The sequence below is a fragment of the Acinonyx jubatus genome, chromosome B2 (genome assembly GCF_027475565.1).
Source record: "Acinonyx jubatus isolate Ajub_Pintada_27869175 chromosome B2, VMU_Ajub_asm_v1.0, whole genome shotgun sequence".
NCBI classification, from domain to species: domain Eukaryota; kingdom Metazoa; phylum Chordata; class Mammalia; order Carnivora; family Felidae; genus Acinonyx; species Acinonyx jubatus.
In genome coordinates, this window is record NC_069385.1 from 20,490,919 (window position 1) to 20,500,898 (window position 9,980).

Sequence of the window (9,980 nt, forward strand, 5' to 3'; positions counted from 1 at the left end):
TAACTTTCCCTCCTTTCCCCTTCCCTCCCTTCCTTCCTCCCTCCCCACTTCCCCCTCTCCTTCCTTCCCTCCTTCCTCCTTCAACAAACGTCACTGAGACACTAAAGCTAAGATCCTACCCACCCTTTGTAATCACACTGCAGGCAAGTATGGATGTACTAGCATCTCCTAATAGGATGGGAGGTGTTACCAAGAATGCACCCCAGAATTCACGTCCATGGTGTTGGTTACAGATGCCCACTGAAGGAATGTTAACATCACAAGCAGTAAAGTCCTCTCCCAGAACTTTTAAAAAACAGAATACACTTCTTTTTTAAAAATTTTTTAATGTTTATTTATTTTGAGAAAGAGAGAGAGCACGCATGTGCGAGCAGGCAAGAGACAGAGAGAGAGGGAGAGAGAGGACCCCAAGCGGGCTCCACACTGTCAGCACAGAGACCAATGTGGGACTCGAGCTCACAAACCACGAGATCATGACCTGAGCCAAAATCAAGAGTCAGATGCTAACCAACTGAGCCACCCAGATGCCCCTAAAATATACTTCTTAATTGGGAGTTTTGTTAACTAATAGTGTAGGAATAAACCTACTGGCTGTTTTCTGTATCTCAACTAATGGCACTCCATCTTTCCCTTGCTCAGGCCAAAGACCTTGCAGTCATCCTCACCCCTCACCTCTAATTCATCAGTTCACCCTCAAAATGCACCTGGACTCCAACCACTTCCATCACTTCCATTGCTACCACTTCATCCATGCCATGATCATCTTAACTGGGTTATTGTGAGGGCCTCCTAGAGTCTTTTCCCAACACAGCTACCAGTGCAATCTTTTTAAGACATATGGCGGATAATGTCCCAGCTCTGTTTAAAATCTTCCCATGGTTTTTCTTTTTTTTTAATTTTTTTTTCAACGTTTATTTATTTTTGGGACAGAGAGAGACAGAGCATGAACGGGGGAGGGGCAGAGAGAGAGGGAGACACAGAATCGGAAACAGGCTCCAGGCTCCCAGCCATCAGCCCAGAGCCCGACGCGGGGCTCGAACTCCCGGACCGTGAGATCGTGACCTGGCTGAAGTCGGACGCCCAACCAACTGCGCCACCCAGGCGCCCCTTCCCATGGTTTTTCAACTCAGAGAGAAACCTAAATCTTCATAAAGGCTGGAGGCCCCTGCTCATCTGAGCCTCTGTGGCCTCTGTCTTCCTCCCTCACACCACCCCCCCATCCCTCCATTCCATCCTCAGGAAGCTTCTTGTATTTAGAACACGTCAAGGCTGCTCCCTCAGGACCTTTGCAATGGCTGTTCCATCTGCCTATAAGAATCTTGCTCCAGATGCTCCTATGGCCCACTGCCTCACTTCTTTTCAGCCTGTGCTCCAGCGCCAGCTCATCAGTGAGGCCTTGAGCATTTTACACATATTTGCCCCCTTCCTGTCCACCACTGTCATTCTATCCCCTTTTTTGTTTTCCCCAAGCTCTTATCACCATCTGACATATTCATTTTATATATTTCTTCTGTCTTCCTCAATAGAAAATAAACTCCCTAAGAGCTGAAATTTTATTTTGTTCATTGCTATAGCCCAGCACCTGGTAAACAGCAGGAGCTCAATAGAGACTTGTTGAAAAAATGAATGAATAAGGTCTCATCTTACCATATTATAGATGGAGTTAGTGCTCTTCTAAAGGCTTCCTATAGAAATGGGTGGGTTTAAAAAAAAAACTTATCCCATAAGTAGAATATGGGATATATTTTAGTATTATAGATTCTAGTTTTTTGGACTAATTCCTGCTAATCAAGGTTTTGCCTTATAATCATGGCTTCAGCTTCAGCTTCAGCCAAAACATTTATCAGTGATGCCCTAATTTTTATTTCCACTCTTTAACTCTCCTTCTAGCCCCAAACCCTTGTTTCTAACTTGCCTTCGAGTATATCCAGCAGCACATCAGTTTGGAGTAAAGCTATTTGAGCTCTTGACTTGATCTGACATTATCATTAACAAGCAAGGTCTCCTTGAACAAAACAGCTTCCTCATGTGTAAAATAGAGACGGGTTAGCTCAGCTGCTGTCAACAACATAATGAATTTCAATCACTAGAGACAATTGGGATGAGATGAGAATTATGCCTAAATGAAACCTTTATTTTCCATACTCTGATAGTCGGAAATCCCACAAGTAGTGTTGGAACAACTGAACATCCCCATGCAAAAAAAAAAAAAAAAAAGAAAGAAAGAAAAGAAAAGGAAAGAATCTGGTCCTAGATCTCATATACTTAACAAAAAGTTGCTCAAAATGGATCAGGCATAAACATAAAACTCAGAATTCTACAACTCCCACAATATAACATAGGAGAAATACAGATGAACTTGGGTACACATGTTGATGAGTTTTTTGACACACACCGAAGGCACAATCCACAAAAGCAAGAATAGATGTACTTCATTAAAATTAAAAATTTTTGCCTGGTGAAAGACACTGTCCAGAGAATGAAAAGACAAGCCACAGACCAGGTGGAAATATTTGTAAAAGAAACATCTGATATCCAAAATATGCAAAGAACTCGTAAAACTCAACAGTAACTAAACAACTGGTTAAAAAAATAGGCCAAAGACCTTAAGAGACACCTCACTGAAGATCTCCAGATGGTAAATAAGCATATGAAAAGATGCTCCACAACCTGTGTCATCAGGGAAATGCAAATGAAAAACCACAACGAGATGCCCACTACATACCTATTAGGTATGACCATTAGAATGGCCAAAATCCAGAACACTGACATGAAATATTGTTGAGGATGTGGAGGAAAAGGAACTCTGATTCATTGCTGGAGGGAATGCAGATTAGCACATCCACTTTGGAAGAGTTTGTCAATTTCTTACAAAACTAAACATGCTCTTATCATCTCATCTAGAGGTCATGCTCTAATGGCATTTACCTGAAGGAGTTCAAAGCTTATGTCCCCACAAAAACCCTCATATGATATTTATAGCAGCTTTATTCATAACTGGCAGAACTTGGAAGCAACCAAAGATGTTCTTCAGCATGTGAATGGGTAAATAAAACTGGGGTATATCCAGACAGGAAAATACTCTTCCAGGCTAAAACGAATGAGCTATATAGAACTTTTCAAAATTAGTAAGTGGAAGAAATGAGTCTGAAACGCTGCAGACTGTATGACTCCCATATATGGTATTTTGAAAAAGGTAAAATGATAGAGGCAGCAAGAAGATCAGTGGTTACCAGGATCGGGGGGAAGAAGGGATGACTCATTGGAGCACAGGGGAATTTTATGGCAGTGAAACTATTCTCTATGACGCCACAATGGTGGATCCATATCATTACAAGTTTGTCCAAACCCACAGAATGTGTAGTACCATGTAAAGGATGGACTCTGGATGACAATGATGTGTCAGTGCAGGTTCATGGGTTGTAACAAGTGTATCACTCTAATGGCGGGTGTGGATATGGGGAAGGCTATACATGTGTGGGGGCAGGGTGTATATGGGAAATCTCTGGACCTTCCACTCAATTGTGCTGTGTCCTAAGTTGAACTAAAAATAAAGCATATTAGAAAATAAATAAAAATATTAAATATATGTAGAAATATAAATATAGATGGGGCACCTGGGTGGCTCAGTCAGTTAAACATCCGACTCTTGATTTCAGCTCAGGTCATGATCTCACAGTTCATGAGATTGAGCCTGGAGTTGGGCTCTGCACTGAAAGCATGGAGCCTGCATGCTTTACCTCTCTCTCTACCCCTCTCTCTACCTCTCTCTACCTCTCTCTCTGCCCCTACCCACCCCTCTCTCTCAAGATAAATAAATACACTTTTTAAATATTAAAAATAAACTAAACATATAGATAATAGATGGATGATAGATAGATAGATAGATAGATAGATAGATAGATATTCCTACATATTTCAGAGCCCAGCTCAAATGCCTTCCCATTTTTTATACCCCTCCCCAAGCCACTCCTTCCCCAACCCAGGCAAAGATTATAGCTACCCTTTGTGTTTTTACATGTACTTTGGTTTTACCTTTAACATTTTATATGGTACTATATGTTAAAACTCTTTAGCTACATAGCTTCTCCCAAGAGATCATTATTTTTAATCCTCTAGGCAAAGGCACCGACTTTTTACATAGTAAAAAACTTAGCACAATTCAATAAATACTTATTATGGGCCTTACTGCAGCACTTAACTATTTACTAATTTAATTCCAGGATTTTTTTAACCTTCAGATGTTTGGTTATGTCCCTTAACTGACATCTGTTCTCAAAGGCAGGTGCTATGGTCTCTCAGTTTCTCCCAGTGGCAAAATCTGGAGATTCTGGAAGACTTTCTGTAGTACATCTTTCCCAGATCCCTGTTAAAGAAGTTCTCTAAAAATACTCCCCCTACCAGACAATCTTCTCATTTCAAGTTCTTTATTTAAATTTGTTTCAGCTATAAAGCAACTTAATTTTATCACAAACAGATTCTGACTCTAAAAGGAAATCAAGAAGGTAATCAAGAAGAGTGTGAATGTCAGGCATATCTTTTTTTTTTTTTTTAACCCATATTTACATCTGGTTCAGTGGAGCCTTCATATTCCGATGACTCTTATCCTTTGGACAGGAATGTACTGTGTCACTGGTTCCCCAAACTACAGCAAGATAACCTGCTTCAGAATCCTTTGGAGAGCTTGTTTAAACACAGATTGCTGGGTCCTGCCCTCAGAGTTTCTCATGCAGGCGGTCTGGGTGGGGACTATTTCTAACAAGTTCCCAGATGATGCTGATCATGCTGGTCCAGAGACCACACTCTGAGAACCCTAAGACACTCTCTAATGGTGTATCTCCTTTTTACCTGTGAGAAGCATTGGTTGGTCAGAAATGTGAAGTGTCAATGTTCTAGTACTCCATGATGTTATATGATGTTGAAATAGACAAGCTGCATTTGTCGACCACCCACTTAAAAGGATCACTGCATTGCTCTTTGATCACCAAATGAAATAAACACAACTTAATGGATTCAAGGAACCAACTTTAAACAGGGTATAAAAAGAAGAGTAAGACAACTGTCATAAACCTTCAGGGCAAATACATTTGCAATCGAAGTGAGGGCATCCCCGGAGAAACACTGAGTATGAAAGTGTGTTAGTGTCCTCATATCACAGAGCCCTCCCATAAATTCCTTCACAGCCCAGGAAAGAAATGGATGACATTGAATCTCTAGACCTGGTGGAATGTTAAGAAAAAAGCTGTGCCCTAATAATTTTGTATAAACACTTCTCTTAAGATTAGCACCTAAATAGCACGCACTACAGCGGGTCCTGCTTCGATCTGCAACACTGAATCTTACACAGGTATCAGTGAGATCAGCATTTGTTCCAAAGATTTGAATTATGTGGAAATACCAAGAAGCTGTTGTTGTTGTTGTTGTTGTTGTTGTTGTTGTTTTTACAGAGAATTCTCGGCCTTACTAATGTGGGTTTATCTCAAATACCTAAATGTGGGCGTGCCTCCTTGTATAGATATTCTGGACTGAAAGGGCACTGTGCTTCATTCTCTCCTCAGGTGGTAGAGGCTACCACTTTTTTTATTTTATTTTTTTTAATGTTTATTCATCCTTTGAGAGGGAGAGACAGAGTATGAGTGAGGGAGGGGCGGAAAGAGGGAGACACAGAATCGGAAGCAGGCTCCAGGATCTCAACTGTCAACACAGAGCCCGAGGCGGGGCTCAAACTCACAAACAGTGAGATCATGACCTGAGCCTAAGTTGGTTTGGTCACTCAACCAACTGAGCCACCCAGGCACCCTGAAGCTACTATTTTAACAGGTGGAAACAAGGCAATCTCTAGTCAACCAATTATACACACCAGGCATCTTTTATAACTCCTTTCAAAGCAGTTAATGGCTTGGAAAGCAGATAATTTATTGTCTATACGTAAATCTATTAAAGTAATCATTAGTCTTATTGTTTGGAAGTTAGAACTAACCTATAGAAAATGAAATCGAGAGGAATAGGTTTATCTTCTTTTTGAGTATCTACTGTAATAAGCACCTTTCAGGTATTATAATTACCTATAAGCCCTCTTTTCAAATAATTAGGCAACATAGAAAATTCAGTTCTTTGGCTAGGAGTTTACATTCTGTTGAAAGAGACTGATCATATAATCGCCTCTGTAGCTCTTTGGAAATATCACACTGGTCTAAGAATGGCACCATATGCCAACAATTGCTTTTGAAACACTGTTGGAGGAAAAGATCCATAACATTTAACATAAAATAATCATGCGACCGGTTGAAAACACAAAGCTATTGAAATATAGGTAGTAAGAACATATTCAAGTTATAAACAACATATTGGTTATCTAGTGCTGAATAACAAATCACTTCAAGATTTAATGACTTTAAAAAACAATAATTATTTATCTCTCTCATGATTTGTGCGGATCAGGAATTTGGAAACTACTCTCATGAGGTTGTGGTCTTCTGTTAACCGTGGGTGCAGGCACTTTAAGGCACGACTGGTATGCACTTTGGATTTAATTTTTGACGTGTAATTGTTTACCATCTGCCTTATCCCCTAAAATGTAGGCTTCATTCAGGATTTTTCTGCAGGGTTTTTGTTCTTTATTCCCAATATTTAGAATAATATCTGGCATATAGTCTTTAAAAGTCTTTAAAAAATATGTGTGCAATGAATGATGTTATGTTTGGAAATCCCCTCCCCCATTAAAAATCATTTTAAGATGGGACGCCTGGATGGCACAGTCGGTTAAGCGTCTGACTTCAGCCAGGTCACGATCTCGCGGTCCGTGAGTTCGAGCCCCGTGTCAGGCTCTGGGCTGATGGCTCAGAGCCTGGAGCCTGTTTCCGATTCTGTGTCTCCCTCTCTCTCTGCCCCTCCCCCGTTCATGCTCTGTCTCTCTCTGTCCCAAAAATAAATAAACGTTGAAAAAAAAAATTAAAAAAAAAAAGAAAGGGGTGCCTGGTGGCTCAATTGGTTATGCATCTGACTCTTGATTTCAGCTCAGGTCATGATCTCACCATTCATGTGTTTGAGCCACGCACAAGGCTCTGTACTGAGAGTGTGGAGCCTGCTTGGGATTCCCAATATCTCTCCCCCCCCCCCGCCCCTCTCTTTCTCTCTCTCTCTCTCTCTCTCTCTCTCTGTCTCAAAATAAATAAAAATAAAAATTTTAGGAGGGCTAGATGGGTGATGGGTATTAAGGAGGGCACTTATGATGAGCACTGGGTGTTGTATGTAAGTGATGAATCACTGAATTCTACTCCTGAAACCAATATTGCACCGTATGTTAGCTAACTAGAATTTAAATAAAAGTTTGAAAAAGAAAAAAAAAACATTTTAGAACTTGATCAAACTTTTTACTATGAAGGACTATGAAATATGTATGAGAAGCATTATATTTAAGAAGAATAAAAATAAACTCTTATGTAAGATTTCTAACTTTCTCCTAAAAGTAAGTCTAATTCATCATAGAGGTTTGTCCCAAAAATGATATTTCAAGAAATCAGCTAGGGGGCGCATGGGTGGCTCAGTGGGTTACGCATCCAACTCTTGGTTTCAACTCCGGTCATGATCTTGCTACTTCGTGGGTTCAAGCCCTGCATTGGCCGGCACCTGGATTCTCCCTCCCTCTCCCTCTCTGTCTGCCCCTCCCCCACTCGTGTTGTCTCTGTCTCTCTCAAAATAAGTAAATAAATTTAAAAATAAATCAGCTATAAGATTGTTTTATAGTAGATTTTTTAAATTGTTTTTAAAAGTTTATTTATTTATTTTTATTTTGAGAGAGACAGAGATGATAGAAGAAGGGGAGGGCAGAGAGAGAGGGAGACAGAGAATCCCAAACAGGCTCTGTGCTGTCAGTGCAGAGCCCTATTCAAGGCTCAAACTCACCAAGCCATGAAATCACGACCTGAGCCAAAACCAAGAATCAGGAGCTCAACCAATTGAGCCACCCAGGTGCCCCTAAACTTTTTTTTTATATTGTAACGATCCTGACTGCCTAGGCTGTACTTCTCTCTTCAGTTTCAGATTGAACTTATTGAACAAGAAACCAGAGGGGCAAGGTATAAAAAACAAGACTCTTCTAAGGCAACTACATTATCTCTCTTTGATTCTTAACTTCCTATTGACTCTTTATATTCTGAAAGTACAAATACTGGAAGTTCATATATGTCATTCTGCTTTAATTTCATAATGTACTCTAGGGGGTTCTCTCATTTCCAGTGACTGTCCTTTTGTGTCCTGACTTAACTTTGATAACCTTATGTCAGCCTGACTGAAAACTGGTGACCTTATCAAAACTTTCTAAAAAGAAATAATGTTTAACAAAAGTTAATTCTACCCTCAATAGTTTATTATTGCTCTTTTTTTAAAAAAATATTTTTATTTATTCTGAGAGAGAGAGAGAGAGCAAGCAGGGGAGGGGGAGAGAGACAATCCTGCTGACGTCTCAATCTTGAGCTCCTAGCCTACAATACTGTGGGAAAAATAAATGTGTGTTGTTTCAGTCACCCAGTCTGTGGTATTTTGTTATGGAAGCCTGAGCAAACAGATACACTTGGCAAAGTTTTCTTGCTTTTTGTTTAGTTTAGTCTTGTTTTTTAGGTTCTACAAGACAGTGTCTGTGCAAGTACAGTTTTCTGGGACTCCTGTAACAAATTACCACAAACTCAGTGGCTTAAAACCATAGAAACTGGTTTTCTCCCAGACTGGAAGATAGAAGTTTGAAATCAGTTTCACTGGCATAAAATCAAGATGTTGGCAGGGCTATCCCTCCCTCTGGAAGCTCTAGGGGAAAATCCCTTCCTGTCCCTTCCGTCTGTAGGGGCTGTAGGCATTCCTTGGTTTATAGTAGCATCACTCCAATCTCTGCCTCCGTGGTCCTGACATCCTTTCCTTTTCTCCCTCTGCCTCTCTTCCATAATGATATTTGTGATTGTATCCAGGGTCCACCAGGTTAATCCAGACAATCTCCCTTTCTCATGGTCTTTCACTCAACCACTTTTATAAAGACCTATTCTTCTATAAGGTAACAGTTACAAATCCCAGGGTTAGGACCTGCCATCTTGGGAGGCTTCCTGCAGCCTACTACTGTGTGCGAAAGAGGGAAGCCTTCAGAGTCTCTCTGGGTGAACCCAAGTTGCCTTCCTGCAACACATCGAGTCAGTATGTTTAATGAACAAGATGTTTAGTTTTTGAGATCAGGGAGAAAGAGTGGAACACCGAAGCTAAGAATGCGGAGACTGTTGTGGCGCCTGGGGGGTTCAGTTGGTGAAGTACCCAACTCTTGATCTCAGCTGAGGTCGTGATCTCATGGTTTGTGGGTTCAAGGCCACGTCAGGCTCTGTGCTGACAGCAGAGATTCTCTCTCCTTCTCTCTCTGCCCCTCCCCTTCTAGCGTGCTGTCTCTCTCAAAAAATAAATAATAACGTTAAAAAAAAAAAAAAGAATGTTAATAACGAGCACAGGGTACCTCAGTCGGTTAAGCATCCGACTTCGGCTCAGGTCATGATCGAGCCCCACATTGGGTTCTGTACTGACAACTCAGAGCCTGGAGCCTGCTTCAGATTCTATGTCTCCCTCTTGCTCTGCCTCTCTCTCTCTCTTTCTCTCTCTCTTACTCTGCCTCTCTCTCTGTCTTCCAAAAATAAACATTAAAGAAAGAAAAAAATAAACAGCACAGAATATTTCTATACTGACCTCCATTTTGAGTTTAGCATCCTATTCTAAAGTTTTAGATTTTGTATTTTGGAACTGAAATAAGTAATTTGAATGTAAAAAGTAGGACACACAGCTAGCCAATATGTGTTGCCAATGTTTAAGCATTTGGACAAATCTTTACATTCACTGTGAGATTTTGTATTTGGGAAACCCTGCTTTCCATCCGCCTCCTGTCTGTCCCCCCTTCAGCCAGCTCAGGCAAAGGCCAGGAGCAGTGGCAAGTAATCGTGTTTTAGACCAGCTGG